We start from the raw sequence: 17,664 nt of genomic DNA, 5'->3' as shown, positions 1-17,664 counted from the left end.
AACCGATCACAGTAGCTCCACAAAGCTCCCGATTGCGGGCCAGTCCCACGAGTGGCCATGTGCTGCGAAGGAAGGAATAGCGACAACGACAACAACTTTTCAGATTGACTTGCTTCATTTCCTTTTTTTTAGCGTTTATTTTGCCAGAGGGCATACATAAGAGGTATGAGTTGATGATGAGGAAAGTTTGTTAGATGAACATGAGAATATTCACTTCGCGTGTAAAGTCTAGGAGGGGACGATGATGGGGCCCATATATCCATATGTTGGCCAAACCCACTCTGGGGGATTGGCCAAGTCTGATTTTGATCTCATTGTTGAAGAAGCTTACAAATTAAAACTAAGAAAAATATAAGTGGGATAAGAGTGGGTAAACAATTTGAGAACCAAAAAATTCAATACTGCTTTATAAAATCGTGGCCCCCGGAAGAGAGCATAGTCTTCTTCCAGATGCAGGATCTGATGCGCCCCCATATGGTGATTTTTCCCTTGTGGCGGGTAGACATCTTGAGCATTCCATGGGCCCAACCTTCTCGCTCGGATGGGTGCAGTCAGCAGCGGGCAGCGAGGGCGGCATGAGCGGCAGCCGCACAGCAGCGACCCCGTGCAGATGACGCTCGACCGGGAGACGTCGGAGGCACTGTGGAAAATGCGCTCTTCGGGCCTGCCCTGCGACGGCCTGCTCATGACCTCTGACGGGGGTGCTTTCCCCGTGCACCGGGTCATAATGGCCAGTTGCAGTGAGTATTTCAGGGTCCTATTCGGCGTACGCTTCAACATTTACGAGCGGTCCGAAGTGTTGGTGCCCGGTGTGTCAAGTGCCGCCTCGGCCATCGTCGTTGAGTTAGCGTACGAGCGGAGAACGTGGAGAGCGTTTTGGAGGTGGCTGGTTACCATTGCGTCACTAACCTGATCAAGGACGTCTGCGAGTTTCTGCACTGCATCATGTCTCTCGAAAACTGCATCAGCATCCAGAAAGTCATGAAGTGCTACAACTGCTTCGATCTCGAAAGCGAGACGTACAGGTACCTGATGCAGCCCTTCGTGGAGATCTCGAAGGGGAGCCAAGAGTTCTTCAAGCTGGATATTGACGAAGTGGAGTCGCTCTTGTCCGACGAGAACGTGAACGTGGCCAGACAAGGGAGCGTGCTGAAGCCCGCGCTCCGCTGGGTTGAGTTCAACCCGGTGAACCAAGAGCAGCACATTGCTCGGCTGCTCGCTTGTGTCCGCACGGGTTTAGTCGACACAGACTTCGTCAAGAAGAGAAAGACGCGCCAATACGACGTCGGAAGTGAAGCCTGCAAGCCCATCGTAACAGACAGCTTGTGCTTTCTGTACGGCCTGAGCGTTGTGTCCCACAATGACGAGGTACGGACGCCAGCGTTGGTGCGACCCCGCGTCCCGCACGAGGTGATGTTCGTCACCGGCGGCTGGATGAACGGAGGGCCGACTACCTGCATTGACAGCTACGACAGCAAGGCCGTCCGGTGGGTAAAAGTTGAAAGCGTGGACCCTGCAGGGCCCCGGGCATCCCACAAGTGTGCGGTCATCGGCTACGACGTCTACGTGATCGGATGTTTCAATGGCGAGGACTTGTTCCGCAGTGTGCGTTTCTGTAACGCGCACACGAAGACGTGGCGCTCAATAACTCCCATGCAGGTCAAGAGGGGCTATGTCAGCGTTGCTGTGCTCAATGACATCATTTATGCCATGGGAGGCTACGACAGGCGTGAGTGGCGGAGCTCCGCCGAAAAGCTCGACTACCGCAACAACCAGTGGACCGTGATCACGTCCATGAAACAACAACGCAGTGACGCCTGCTCCACGGCGCACAACTGCTACGTGTACGCAACGGGCGGCTTCAGCGGATGCGAATGCCTCAACTCTGCCGAGCGCTACGTCCCGGAGTTCGACTTGTGGACGGCCATCGCCAGCATGTGCTACAGACGGAGCGGGGTTGGCTGCGTCTGGTTTCGGGACAACATCTACGCCATAGCGGACTTCAGCGGTCACTCTAAACTCTCTTCTGCCGATAAGTACAACCCACAGACAAGCACGTGGACCCTGCTGCCAAACACGTACAGGGCAAGGCGCAACTATGCTGTCGCCATTATCGACAACCTGGTGTTTGCCTGTGGCGGCTGCCGGGACGACAGCGAGACTAACCGGGTTGAATGTTACGGCCAAAGCTCGAGAGAGAGAGAACAGGACTTTATTTCATTTGTCCGGCGCGCAGGTGCGGATCAGGCCACGCAGGGCTTCACCACACCCTATCTGTGTAACCTGTGCGGTTACGTGGACCTCGGGTGTGAGCCTGTGGCCCGGTCCCGGCTACTAGGCGGGACCGCTCCCGTTGGAGGGCCCCCCGTTCGCTCTTGCCGGGCCAGGGCGTTCCCGAGCCGCTGGACGGCGAGCAGCTGCACCGACGGGTCCGGCGAGTTGATGTGATTGACTACCTCCGGAGGCAGTGAGTCCGGCTCAGCACTGTTCGGCGTCACATCACAACCCCACATGATGTGGGCAAGAGTTGCGGGTCCATTCGCGCACACACTGCACCGATCACTTATGTAGAAGTCTGTGCACACATGCCGAGTGAGGGCCGGCGTCAACACCGTACGAGTTTGTAATTGGCGTAGGAGGACACCCTCGCGTCTGCTTAGCCTCGGGTGAGGCGGGGGCAGCGTCCGGCGTTCTTCTCTGTACCACAGCAAGATGTCGCCGTAGGCGGTCAGTGGTTCCGTTTGGAGGTCGACACCTTCCGCAGTCGGGGTGCAGGGGGGCGCCGCACGATGCGCGAGCTCGCGTGCGACGGCGTCTGCCCTCTCGTTACGGTTGGCCGTGCCTCCGGCGATGGGTCCGACGTGGGCCGGGAACCATCTGATGGTGGTCGCTGTGGACTTCTGTACGGGGAGCAGGCGGGCCGCCGTTTCCCCAATGTTATTTTTGGCAAAGTTGGCGACGGCCGACCGGGAGTCGCTCAGTATAGTCGTGGTATTGTGGTCGCTTCGCAGCGCCAGTGCGATGGCGGCATCTTCTGCCTGCTCCGCATTGGGTGCGCGGAGACTGCAGGCGTTCGCTGTGCTTCCATCTGTGGCGCGGATCACGACGGCCACGAAGGTGCGAGGTTTGTCCGGAATGTGGGCGACGTCCACGTACACCGCTGTGTTATCTGTGTCGTAAGTTTCCCCGAGCTTGCGGGCTCTGGCTTGCCTTCGCTCCTTGTTGCGGTCCGGGTGGACGTTGCGCGGGAGCGGTGAGACCACCAGCTGTCTGGCGATGGCAATGGGAATTTTCCTTCGGTGTTCTTCAGTGTCTTCCTCGAGCGGTGGGCGGAGGCCGACTCGCTGTAGGATCTGGCGGCCCGTTCTCGTGGTTCCGAGGCGGACGAGCTGTGCGGTGCGCTGGGCTTCGCATACATCTTCCAGGGTATTGTGTACGCCGAGGGATGCCATGACCCGATTGCTCGTGCATGATAGGAGTCCCAGAGCGGTCTTGACTGATTTGCGTATGGCTGCATTAATTTTGTCCCGCTCGTGCTGCAGCCATCGGTGAAATGCGCCGACGTACGAGACGTGGCTCATCACGAACGACTGCAGCAGTCGCAAGAGATTGGGCTCCCGCATGCCTTCGCGGTGGGTGGAGACCCGCTTGATTAGACGGGTCGCAATGCCCATCTTCGTTATCAACTTGTCCAGGGCCGTGTGGTTGGTGTTGCCCGAGTCTATGTGGAGGCCGAGCACTCGGAGGTTGCTGACGTGTGGTATTGTCGTGCCGTCCTCGGTGCGAAGGGTGATGTTGCGAGCTTCTCTCTCGGCTATTTTCTTTTGGTGTCCAGGAGGCCGTAGTATGAGCAGTTCCGATTTCTGCGGGGAGCAGCGGAGACCCGTGTTCTTCAGGCAGTCCTCGACCTCGTAGATCGCTTCCTTCAGTGTTTCTTCAATGTGCCCGTTGGTGCCGCCGGTCACTTAGAGCGTGATGTCGTCGGCGTATATCGTGTGATGGACGTTCGGCAGTCGGGCAAGGCGTTCGGCTACCGAGATCATGACGATGTTGAAGAGGAAGGGGGAAATGACGGACCCCTGTGGCGTGCCGACGCTGCCCAGCTCCCTCTCGTCCAGTTGCAGATGGCCGACATGGATGCGTGCCGTTCGGTGAGACAGGAATGCCCGGATGTAGTTGTATGTCCGCTCTCCCAGCGCTGGCCCCAGAACCGACTGCAGGGCAGTGCTCGGCCTCGACCTCAAAAGCGCATTTGATAACGTGCTTCACTCCGCTATCCTGGCACAGGCCAAAGCTCGAAGCAGTGGTATACGAGGCGACGAGCATGAACGAGGGTCGGTCGGCGATGACCGCCTGCGTCATTTCCGGCCTGCCCAACGTCCGCGACAACGTTCACGATCCCCGCGACAACCTGATGGAAGAGAAGCGCCAGAAGATCCTCGACATCCTCAAAAAGAACTGGCGCCACTTGAAGCCCGCGAAGGAAGGTCACTGAGAAGAACTACACCCGCATGAAGGCACGGCCATGAAGACCAGCATAAAGACAAGGGGACTCACTTTTTGCTGGTGAAATAAAGACTGTTTACTTCTAACCATAGGACACGTTAGTTCGGGTGCACATACATAATCTGTAGCGTTGCATGCGCGCCACATTTTAGTCAAACATCTGTGTACAAATATGCGTGTGAGTGCGTGGTGGGTGTGTGTGTGAAATGAAGAAAGCGAGTGAAAAAAAAAACAGACCCACGACCTTCGGTTTACGCGCCTGATGCTTTAGTAACTCGGTAAGGCGGATCCCGGCCGAAACGTCAGAATAAATCTCACGTTTTTTACTGTTGCTATCAGGGTGCCTAAGCGGAACCGAACCGAACCGGAAACCGGAACCGAACCGATATTTTTTGCCAGAACTGATCCCGAATCCGAACCGTTATACTGCCGCGAAGCATGTATTGGGTTTTTGTGTTTTGCTTTTGCCGCCTGACTGCGCCGGTCTGTGTTATCGGTGTTGTCTGTGGGCCAAGGGAGGCGCGTGTTCCGTTCTTTGTTTCTGTGCCGCATGTGTTCTCTTCTGATAGGGAGAGCGTTCCGAACTAACGCGAACAGCCTAGAATAATCTTAGCTGATCTACAGTGTTCTGGATACACTTCGACTATTCGAGAAACCCTCGCGCCAAGTAATAAATTCCCGCAGAGCAGATGCCGCAGCATTCGACTCTCGACGCTCGACTACACACGTCACTTTCTTGACTGCTGTTTCGCCGCCTGTGTATTCTTTGAGTTGTTAGGGGAGCACAAGTTCGCTCCAATAAACTTTTCTTTGAAGACCACTGCGTCGTCTTTGGCTTCGTGACATCTGGTGGAGCTGCTGGGTACACGCACCCTAAACCCTCTGCAAGTCGCCAAGCAAGCCCCACTCGTACCAGCCGCCGACAGGAAGGCCTCCCACCCGAACCGACTCTACTACCGGAGAAAGTGAAGAAGGAAGACCACGCTGAACCCTAACCTGAACTGAAACGAAAAAAAAAATAACGTTTACTGGTTAACGACGAAACGGTTCGACCATCCGTTGTTAATATTGCACCGTCAATGCCATTCAGGCCTTTCTCTTTGACGTATCATCAACTTCGTACCCTCTCATGCACTTTGCCCTCCAGGCCAATCAAAACACTAACTATCAACGCTCTCTCTGTAGTCGCAACGTGGAAAAGGGATGCGCACCAATATGTAGCAACGATGTGTTACTGCTGGTAGCGTGAGCAGAGTGTAAGACCGACCAAACGAAATGTCCTTCTCGGCAGATTGCAGGCAATATGAAACGACTTTGCCCTTTCCTCGCTGTGACGGTGCTCTACTGCGCAACTACGAAGGTCCAGCCACACCCAAAGTGTGCAAACGTTTAAAAAGGTCACACACCTGGAAAGCGTAAACATGTGACAAGTGCGACCCGCAGGAGTTGTTCAGTGGCTAAGCCGTTTGCTACTGACTAAAAGTATGCGGTTTTGATCGCCGTTCACCGCGACCGTTTTTCTGATGTAGGCGGAAAACGAGAACGTCCATGTGTCGAGATTTCGACGCCCGTCGTATATCCCCAAGTGGTCAAAATTACTTTGCCGCCCTTCCCCAGCCCAAAAAGGGTACTGCAGTGATGCTACCGGCTAAGGCCGCTTTGGAGCAGTTTTTGGAGCAGGCAAAAATGCGTTTTGGAGCAGCAAAACCAGCTTTCGGAGCAGGTGTTGATAGAAGCAGTTTTAAGACACATATTGCATTCATGATAGACAATCGTTAAAAGCACGCCCTTCAACAATAACAAAAATTCAAAGAACCCAGAACATGGATATTTTGTCCCCATTTTCATCATCCTGAAGAATGTCTGCCTAGAACTTTGTGCAGCGGCCTGCACAACAAAAATTAAAAAAAAAAAAACAAGCTCTCATTTTTACACAATAGAAGATTTACTATTAACAAACTAAAAATTGCTCGTCACAACGAACATGCTTTGTCAAATCGAGCACTATTTGAAAGCTAAGCCCTGACCAATGACATCAGTAGCGCCATGGCTTTGACTGCATAATTGAACATCACGCTCCACCCCGTGTTGCACATGCATCACTATTTAGCAGCGTCAGCGCGGCCACCGTAAAGGTCTAAAACGACAAGCCACCGATAGCAGCGCTATTGTTTACAAAGGCAGCGGGCAGCCATTTCTGGCAACCAACATGCAGCACCTGGCTGAAGGTTTGCCGCAAGCAACCAAAACTCCTCCGTTAATGACTAGGTAGCCCATTAGTACCTCCCCCCACCCCCGAGACTATGTTAATTCCCTGCGAGGCTACATGCGCACATTTCACTTTCAATTTCAACGTATGCGAATTCTATGCCTCTATGAACACTACGTGAAATCTAAGACGGACGTCGTCATATGCGTACCGTACTAGTTAAGCTCGGAAACAACGTCAGCTGTCGTGAAATTGTCGTACTCGCTCGCCAGATCGCGGCCCAAACTATATGTCACCGTTTCCTGCCCTTGCATACTATTTTCTCTCCCCTGCACTTTGTAAATTCTCATCTGTTTACCGTAAAATCTTAATGATACGAATCTTGCAGCACGGCGAAAACTATTCGTATCATCCGAAATTGGTGTAAACAACACAGACCAAAAAATTAAGCATTAAAACAAGTTTTCGATTGTTTCTTATCTTACTTTTGCGTGACAAGATCCGTGACGTTTTTTTTGTTGTTTTTTTTTTAACCTCCATGTCACCGAGCGGTCCTTTCTTGACTTTCATCTCCTCACTCGCGGTGCCCAAGCTGTTTTGCACGCGATTCGTGCGCGTCGGCGTTGTGCGCGCGATATTTTCACGCCCGCGTCGGCGATTCGGCACCCACGGTTAGAAAATAACGCGCGACGCGCGTGGCAGTGGGAGGAGCCTGACAACTGGCGCCAATGGGAAGGCGTGGGGGTGATGGCGGCAGCAGTTACGAAGCGCTCAAGTCAGCCGGCTGGCTCTGCCGGAGATGTTTAGGCTTAGCACCCCGAGAGATATTTCATGGGCGCTTTCACAAGCCGCGCGGATGATGTTTTATAGCAACGTTTTCGCTCGCATTATTAGCTCATTTACCGCACAAGAAACTTCGTGTGTGCTTTCAGCGGCATTTTAAAGGGCGGTTAGAAGCGGTCTCTTGAGCGTCCCACATCCCTTCGCGACCGAAACTGCCGCCATGTTGCCGCGGCCGGCCACGCCCCGCGCAGCCTGCGGGTGGATTCGCGGCGGCGTCAGCGTGCCTGTGGGGTGCGCGGCGCATTTTCGCGAGCAGAAAACAGCTTGGCCGTTCCTGGAGAAAGAGCGACAAAGAGGGCAGAGAGCCCATATGTCGCCGTAGCTTGCTCGCTCGGCAGTCGGGTGCCTCGCCAACTCGGTATCATCTGCCGGGCACCGCAGGTCCGTTCGTAACAGCCAAAATTTTTCCCATTTCAAACAGTGCAATTTCGCTGGGATGTATCAGAAATTCGTATCATCCAGATTCCCCTCTAACTACAACTCCTGCATCCTCATCTCTTGCCTACTTTTCTTCCGGCACAACTCCGCAGGCACCCGGTCGACGCGTGCGCTGTCGGGGCACGTTGGTGAGCGAGTACGGCAATATCATGTCGCCTGACGTTGTGGCCGAGCTTCACGTGTACGGCACGCATATCGCGGACGGTCGTGACGGTGGCAGCCGGTCTCGCGAGCCCAATAAGTGCGAAGCGCACTGCACGGAATTAAGTCTCGGGTAGGGGGAGAAGGGGGGGGGGGGGGATTTCTTTCACAACGCCTACGAGGCGCCTGCCGCAAAATGTATCATCGCCGTTATCGCAACAAGGGCCAGTTTGCCTTGGCTTGGCTCGGATTGCGTCCTGAAAACAGGTGCATCGCGATGCCGCTTTCAATGGGGAACCTCAAGTAGTTTTGTTTCTGAAAGTCGGCGTAAAGCTTGGGCGCAGGTTGGGCGCAGAATCGCCAAATTTAGAGGAAATGTAGCAGGATGTAGCAGCCAGAGCACTTGGGCGCAGTTTGGCGCAATTGGCGCAGCGGTAGCATCACTGAAAATAGTACAAAAAGGTACAAAAAGGGTACAAAAAGGGTACAAAACGTATATGCTGCGTATATTCCAAACGAAAAAAAAAATGGCTACAAAACGACCTGGAAAAGACGTCCGCGTTGTGAAGACGTCTTATACATCTGCTAATGTCCGGAATTTCTTCAGAAAATCCCGGACTTTCTCGCATCTGTCTGTCGCTGGCATGACAGCGGGGATGATTTCATGGGACGTTCCTTTGAAAAGGGGAAACGTAAAAAAAAGAGAATCAGCTCACTGAGGTGCGACAACACGAGAACTCAAACCTGCAAACACTTCCCAAACACACTGCAACCGAAACAAGAGAAGAACAATGATACCTGAAAATACAATCGACAAACTTTACATACGAAATAGCAGATTCCAAACCGAAGTCAAGGAAAAACATCCAAAACAGCTCCACTATAATCGGGTACAACTTAAGAACGGCAACGGAAGTTGCCGCTGTGTCTTATCACCGCCGCAGGATGTTACACCGCGCTGCGCAATTAACGTGCTACTGGGAATATTTAGAACATGGCCCGATCCGTTTCGTGATTTTTTGCACTTAGTACGCTTATAAACTAGTGCATCGACGATAAATAAACTACGCGAGAAAAGGCTGACGATACCACGAATTCATAGCAATCTCCTTTCAAAACGCGCGCTCTTGATGACATCCGGGTCTGTAGCTTAGGCGGAGTGATATACCGTACATGAGCTATGGCCTTTCTTAACTTGTTCCCGAGCATAACTCCGAAGAACACGGGATTTCCCGCAAGCCGGAGCGGAAGGCGCATGCGCAGATTGTGTTCCTCCCGCTCCGCCTTCGCAAATGTCGATGCATGGGTGTCCGTTGGCGCCATCGACGAAAGAAAAGTTAGGAGACGGCATGATGTCACTCTGCCAGCCTTCGCAAGCCCACGTTCGTTGACGACGCCCCCTCGCTGTTTGCCTTCCCCGAGCCACCGGCGTCAACCCTAGCAAGTGACCCATAATATTTTCATCTTCTTGTAGTTTCATGCCGGCGTTTGTTCGGTTAGAGCCGGTGCGCTTTCACATGGCACAATGACGCCAAAGGCCCACTTAGACATTACTTTTTATGACTAAGCTTCACGCTTCTTTAGAGTCGCCGTCTCCTAACTTTTGTCTTCCTCCATGGTTGGTGCATGGCTGCTCGCTCTCTCCTGCCAGTGTTCGTCGAGACATGCACGAGTGATACGCCCCCGCTGCGTATGAAGTGTCCAGTGCTTGCTTTGACTGCTCGCGCTAACGGGATACGTCGCAGCTGATTAAACATACACGTACAGTACAGCAAGTTCTTCGCCTCTTCAGGCGTTTGAACCAAAGAAAACGCTCGGTGTTTATAAAACACGGCCTTATAAAGAAAAGATGATCGTAAAATCCTCCAAGAGTCAGTTGACTGATCAAGGCTCGGATTCGTAAAGTTGAGAGCAGGCGTGCCAGTTCACCTGCAAATTCATGCTAAGGCGTGACTCTTGCACAAGCGCTGATTGTCATATTTTAAACGAGTCTCGAGAACCTCGCGCATATGTCCTGCAGGTTGGAACCAAACTTCAAATGTAGTACCAATGTTACGCAACGCGTAATCCCAAGACATCATCCAAACACCTTTTCTAAAAGAAGAGTCGTACAAACTCAGCGAATTCAATAGCGCAAAGGAAAGAGCTTAAAAGATACTTCCACATAGAAGAAAAAAACTGCGGCTCACGCCGGAACAGCTGCGAAACACGCCAAGATTAGCATTGATAACGTAAATACCTTTTCAGAGTCAATAAACTTTTCCCGCCATTTTGTGTCCGAAGTGACGCTTACATTTCTGACCTGCCGCAGCAAAAATAAATTATCGCCGTCAAGGAACGCGCATGAAAGGAACGCGCATAAAAATATAAGACGTAGAGCGGCAACAACTTTAAGCACGGAATATTTTTCGCGTTTCTTGAAGAGCGTGTTGTGGTGTGGCATGCTGCACACCAGTTTACCCCAACAAAACCCAACTGTACCATTCATTTAAGTGCCAAAGCCCTGTATAAACGTTACGCAACGATTTAGAATTCGAAAAGACAACACACTACATGGATTTTGTACCCACCTGCACAAATGAAGCGAATGTCAGTATACGCCGTCATCAAAAAGTGTTGAGGCCGGCGTTGTTTATTCTGAACGGACCGTGCCTTGAGCACCGCTTGCAAAGCGCTCGCTCCAAAATGCTCGGTGCGTTACAGGAGTGCCTTTCCTTTGTCCCTCGGAGCAATCTGCGCATGCGCGGTAGCCCACCCCCCTCGCCCGCGACATGCGGCTGGCGCCACTGATTCCGTCCGGAGCTGTAACTCGCCGTTGTCGCCGTTTTGAAAAAGGTCTTTTCGGCGGATCATCGGAACCGAAAAAATCTGAACAGTTTCCTACGTCGACAACACGAAGAGAAAACACGACTAAAACAGTGCTCAGATATAACGGGAATTCAAAAATGCGCCTTTCCGATTAATTGCGAGGCCAAGATAAATCTGTTTCCCCGCAGTCGTTTTAAGTGCGTCTACGTTGGTCGAAAATATGTTTCGACCAATGTATCCCCAAATCGACATTTTAAAGACATTTTGTGCTACCTGGGTCCAACATGAGATGTGCATCGGAGCAGAGGTGTATTATCGGGGCCCACATATTGCCAATATTTTAACAGACGAGCTGTTCAAACTTGAATTTTTTTCGTTGGCGTTAGCAAAAAAAAAAAAAACCAAGAAAGAACACCCGAGAATCCAGTGTGAGGCTCCGGTAACGACCTTCGTGCAATGGCTTTAGCAAAAAAAAAATACTGTGCGCACGTGAACGTGCGCCTCGTGAGGAGCGCCCGGCGTCGTGCAGACTTGCACGTGTGCTTGCATATCCCTTATAACGAAGTTCACATCCGATATATCGAACTCTGGGCGGCTAGAATGGCCGCCGAAATGCATGATTTCGAGCGGCGTTTGAGATGTGGATTGGCCGCGACCACGGAGCAAGAGCCGCGACTGAGGCATTGCGCTTCGCACGGAGCGACTTGACGCCCAATACTTTCCGCAACTGTTACCGATGCGCGGGACTCGCGACGGAACCCGCCCAGTCGGCGAGTCCGGACCAAGGCAGCAGCATCGGTGAACGGTGGGAAGAGCTCGCCAACGTTCCCGATGATGTCGCGAGTGAAATCCGTCCGACGCTTATAATAAAGCGCTTTCGGCAGTCGATGTGCTCCGCCAATGCTTCTTAGATTTTTGAGGAGGCGGACTCGAACTGGTGCAAACAATGTTTCGTGTAGAGAATGCTATTTTAGTTGAAGCCGCCAAAGCGAAAGTGAAAACAAAAATCACCGGTTTGTTTTGCAACGTGGGCAGTTAAGGCGGAAAGTAGCTTTATTACTTGCAATAAATGGATTATTTTGGTATGGTAATGGCTACTGTACTGTGTTCGTTTCTGCATACGCGGATGACGGAGTTGGGGAGGGGGCGGGGGGCTCCAGCGGATTGCGAACTCGTAACAATAAGCTCGTTATAGGCGGGTTCGGATATATAGAACTATTGGATATATCGAACTAATCGCGGTGCATATTGCAGTTCGCTATAAACGGGTTTGACTGTAGTAGCTAACCACCAGGACGACGCCGAGGCCCGCGTCGCGGCGAGTTAAAACGTCGTTCTGCCGGCTTAAAGTTTATTCAATCCGATCAATCCAGTTTACGAAGGCTTGACAGAAGATCTGATTTCTCCCCCATTCACGTACTCAACGACAGCGATACGTGATCTACGTCGTGTTGCGCGTGGCACCAGCATATTTCGGCACGTATTTACGCGATCCTGGACACATACCCATTCCTTGTGCGTGTTTTGTGAGTTCGCCGGGACATGCTTCCTGCCCACATAGCGGCGGATCGCGCCTATCGCCGTATAGACCTTCCATGGCCGCTACCACTTCTTCGGTGTCCACCCTAGAAGAACTGCTGGTGGAAAAGGAGAACCTCCGCCGCACCACGCGTGCTTTACTTTCACCGCGTGGAACTGACCTCCCCAGTGGGCTCACTCGCTGGGTGGAGGTCCTGCTGCGGAGGCTTCGAGTTGGGGTGGCCTTATCCCCAGCAGTGACCGCTATCACACGCCGTTTGCGGACACCTGTCCCTTTTGTACGGTCCCTGCGTCCGAAGCCGACACGAACCACCTTCTATGGACCTGCCCTGCCCTTCAAACCTCTCGCCTGCAACATCTCCGGGGCACAGGGCTCCATCAAGGGAGACCCCCTGATCTACAGCGGTGGATATGGGGCCCTCAGTACCGGTCTCTGCTGATGTGATGTTGTATAAAAACTGTTATGCCGTAAGGCAAACTCTCGCAAAAAAAAAATGGTATTATTCGGCACACCTTAGGATGTCATTGCCTAATGCACCTACCGAGAGGTATTGTAGCTGTGTGCACACGGTTGCAATAAAAGAAACGCTAACATCACCGAGCAAGCTGACCCAGGGTACGCACGTCTTTGCGCTAATCGGCCTGCGTTGGGGTCGTGACATGCCAAGACAAAAAAAAATCCCACAACCAAGTGGGAGACGACGGTGTTATACAGGGTGTCCCAGCTATCATGCACCAAGATTATGAGGCGGGAGGGGGCGCCATCACGTTGTATTTTTCATATTTCGCGGGGGTTCTTTATCAGTCAGAATAAATGAGCACGCAAATAGTTCGTCGCTGAAAATACCGCAGTTAGATGCCTCTCGTGGGCACCTACAAGTGCCTCATTGACACAAATTTTATGATTATGGCAATACTTCTCGAGTTAGATAATTAATTACGATTAATTAAGTCTCATAAACCAAAAAATACCATCCGCCTGTCCACAATACAACAAGCATTATGCACTAGGTTTTCTTCAAGTAACGACATTGCTCTTTTTTTAAAATCTCGGTGCATGATAGCTGGGACACCCTGTATAATGACATTGATAATATTCGCAACGATGATCGTATTTAGGGGGTAGATATAAACCTCTCCCTTCGATTAATTAGGTGCGTAATTAAGACTAACGACACAAGCTTGATTCTATTAGCTCGTTTTTAGGTTTTGTAGAAACATGTGCGCTATGTAGAACAAGCGTTACAAAGCGGCCATTATATACAACGCGACAAGGTTTCTCTTTCATAGAAGCTTCACTGGCCTGTTACGCGCGTGTGCTACGCAGTGCTCTTAGTAAAACAATGAAATGGAGAAGACCCGCACAATGGCGCTGTTATCCAGGACTGAACGACGAAATAACCAGAGATACACGTATAAAACACTCGAGCTCGGAGAGAGCGTATTCAAACAGGAACCCGCAGGCGGCTGTCACTTGCAAGCTTTCGCTTCAGAGTTGGTGCTGAAGAAAGTACGACCAAACCATTAGGGGAACAATACATCCATTAGAGTTGAGCTTTGAGGTGCTAAATAAAAGCAATCAACCTTAGAGAAACTTGAATGCAAAAAAAGGAAATCTCTCGACAGGAAACGCGTGTGGGAAGGCAGGAGAGGGACATTATTATGCCTCGCTAACTGCACACGCACACACATGCACACGCTCGCGCAGCCCTCACGTACATTTACCACCATTTAAGAAAACGCCGCTTCGACTGATGGTGTTCTAAGTGGACAAAGTTCGATGCCACCGGTTCTGTGACCACACGCTTAGTGTAATTAATTTTTTCTGCTTCTCCTCGTAAACGTATCTTTCTTTCCTTCCGCAAAGATAATATCGTGAAAAGACATTTACGAAAACAGAAACGTAGAAAGTTCCTGGAGAAAAAGAAAGTTCTAATGCAAACTTAAGAGGTCTGGCCCACTAACGACCCTATTTCAGATGAACGGGAACAAAGAGAGATGAAACAGCAAAAAAAAAAAATTGGGGGGCAGGGGGAGGGGAAAGGCGAGAAAGAGAGAGAATAAAGATTTATTGATGAGCTTAAAAGCTGACGGCAGGGCGCTCGCCCGGAGGAGGGCATTCCTATTCCGTGACACCAAGGCTGTGACTTACCGTCCAGTTCCTTTTTAACAAGTCTTGCTGGTGTTCAAGGTCCAGATGGGCGAGACGAGCCATCCACTGCTCAAAAGATAAGGGACGGGTTGTAGGATTGGAGTTTTTGGCACTCCCATACCTGGTGGTATAAGGTGAGGAATACGACACCGTATACACATCGTGATATAAAAAAAAACATGATGATAGATCAAACTAAAACATTGGTATACATAATTAACGCCCTCACGCAAACTCTGCCTGTTTCGAGATGTAAACGTGTTCAAAAGATGCAAAGCAGGCGCTCCTTGAAGCTCCCGTGATGTCAATTCTACGTTAATGTCGCAAAAACAGAAGTACGTAGTTTTTAGAGCAAAGAACGAGAAAGTTTCTTCTGTTCAGAGACGTATTCATTACAAATCTGATTTCCTGGGAATGATAACCCCTTGTCAACACTAGGTATATTGTTTAATTAAAAAATGACGGTCAGATAATTCATCTTTTCTTTTTATAAATTGAAAGTTTGTCCTGCGGCATAACGGTACACGAGTTCAGAGGTACACGAACAAGTTAGCTTCGTGTATAAATTCCAGGAGTTGTAGAAGAAATGGTCCATGAACCTAGCGCTGCAGGTATGGAGGGCGGCCAGAATGGAGGCCAGATAATTCATCTGATTGTAAAGTTTTCTCGTCAGCTGATATGCTCTGCCGGAAAAGGAACATGCTACATGCCACAGAAAAGCTGCGATCATTCACTCGTCTCGTGCCATCCCAAACATTGCATCTTTATTTGGGGCACAACTAAACTTACAAAAAATGTATATATTACAAAAGCATTTTTACGCGTCGCCAGGAATATTCTATGGTCTCGTCGCACGAAAGGACTACTTATAAAATATATTGATTTTCCAGCAGCTAAAATATTTCATTCTCGTCTATACCGGGAGTATATAATATTATAAACCATCTACTTTTTCGTCGCAGACTTGTTAGATTGAAAAATAGGAAACAAACGTATAGTACACGTTCTAATTAACTTCGACAAGTAAAAACATACCGGACCGTGTACGGCCTGCTCACATTATAAAACAGACTTCCACGCTTCCTGGATGCATTTAGAGAAGGCGATAGGTTTCCAAAACGCATTACATTAAAACATTCCTCGAGGAACCAAAGCCTTCCTGCGTGCTTTGAAGGCGAAAGAGTGAGACTGAAGACGACGTGGCGCGGTCCACGCCAAGGTTAGCTCAAATGTAGCCTTTGGCAGATGTGTGAGTGAGTGAGTGAGTGAGTGAGTGAGTGGGCGAGTGAGTGAGTGAGTGAGTGAGTGGGCGAGTGAGTGAGTGAGTGAGTGAGTGAGTGAGTGAGTGAGTGAGTGAGGGGGCGAGTGAGTGAGTGAGTGAGTGAGTGAGTGAGTGAGTGAGTGAGTGAGTGAGTGAGTGAGTGAGTGAGTGAGTAGGCGAGGGAGTGAGTGAGTGAGTGAGTCAGTAGGCAAGGGAGTGAGTGATGAGTGAGTAGGCGAGGGAGTGAGTGAGTGAGTAGGCGAAGGAGTGAGTAAGTGAGTGTTTATTTCAACGAGCTTCAGGCGTTGATGGTTGGGCTCCCACACACTGGGAGCCTCTTCTAGTCCAGGAAGCCCTGGGCCGCTCTAGCTTCACAGTCGCTCTCCTCCAGGCTTCGGAAATACAAAAATAAAATCCTGGGTTCAAAACAGTATCAATGAGAGGTGAGATGAAAGCAGAGGAAAAAACAAAAAGATACAAAAACATTCCTCGCACCGACACGAGTGGCGTTAACGAAAGTAAAAGCAGTGCATAAAGACCGATGAGTGGAATGTTTTCATTGTTTCTTGACATAAGACGAAATGCTGAGACCAGTTAGTCTTGCTAGTAGTGCAGCGGAGAAAGAGGCTCCTGTATCTGCACGAGTTCTTTAATATGAAAGGGTGCAGTTCAGGCGAATGATCTCAGTTTAGGATGGACGCTTAACACGTAGGTTCGTCTTATAGAAAACAGCCCCGTGGCTCGGGCGAGAAACTGCGTAAAGGATTCAATTTGAATCATTTAGATAAGTTCACGCACAATTTTCGAACTTCCGAGGGAGCTGTACAGCTTTAATTTACAAATGGTCGGTCGCCACTTAGATCTACTCTGATCTTCTCAAAATATGCAACTGCCGCCTAGGATTTCCTGCTAAATATTCTAGCAACCGGCTTGAGTGTCCGGAGTTGTTGCCTAATCCTTGCCTGGATCGCTAAAATGGTTTTAACGTCAGCACTCAAAAGCATTTTTAAGAATTCATTTGCATTATCAAACCCTTCGTTGCCTTGGCGGAAGCCATCGGTTCTTCAAGAAAGCGTTCCCATCTGTTACATATCTGGCTTATTGCGGACTCATAAATGATAATATCGTCATTTTAACACGGCCAAGCTTAAAGCGATTATGAGAGAGGTGCATGGGTGTACAAGTGTGAACTTAGTGCAACGTTATTACAGTCGCGTCCTCACCCATAAATAAAAGTCCCTCTCTTCAAAATAAACCTAGAAGAGTGCAGAAAATCCAGTTCGGTTCACATGAACTCACGTGTATTCGGCCTTTATAATATATATATATATATATATATATATATATATATATATATATATATATATATATATATATATATATATATATATATATATATATATATATATATATAGAGAGAGAGAGAGAGAGAGAGAGAGAGAGAGAGAGAGAGAATACGGGTTGGCGGTCAAGAAAACCTCGGAAAGCAAAGGGGGGAATGCGGTAGGTCATAGAACCAGATGAAGAATTGTTTTTTGAGTCAGAAAGAAAGTGGTATTTTGGAGGTCGTGGGTTCGGATGCCACCCGGCGGGCATTTTTTCACCACTTTCTTTCTGCCTCAAAAAAATTATTCATCTGTTTCTATGACCTACCGCATTCCCCCCTTTGCTTTCCGAGGTTTTTTTGACTGCCAACCCCTATTCTGTCTTAATTCACCGAGCCCCTCATTTCCCATTTCTGATTCGCTATACGCCTCGAGCTTCGCG

The 17,664-nt window shown here is 50.1% G+C and overlaps 1 pseudogene; it reads left to right on the top strand.

The window, feature by feature from the left end:
- Nucleotides 1–419: 419 nt before the first annotated feature.
- LOC144168429 (uncharacterized) lies at nucleotides 420–4,582 on the top strand (annotated as a pseudogene).
- Nucleotides 4,583–17,664: the final 13,082 nt, after the last annotated feature.

Source organism: Haemaphysalis longicornis, unplaced genomic scaffold, assembly GCF_048455015.1.
Source record: "Haemaphysalis longicornis isolate Haplotype H1 unplaced genomic scaffold, Haemaphysalis longicornis Haplotype H1 scaffold_2, whole genome shotgun sequence".
Classification (NCBI taxonomy): Eukaryota; Metazoa; Arthropoda; class Arachnida; order Ixodida; family Ixodidae; genus Haemaphysalis; species Haemaphysalis longicornis.
Note: the sequence above shows the minus strand (reverse complement) of the source record. Positions and strands in the feature narration are given on the sequence as shown.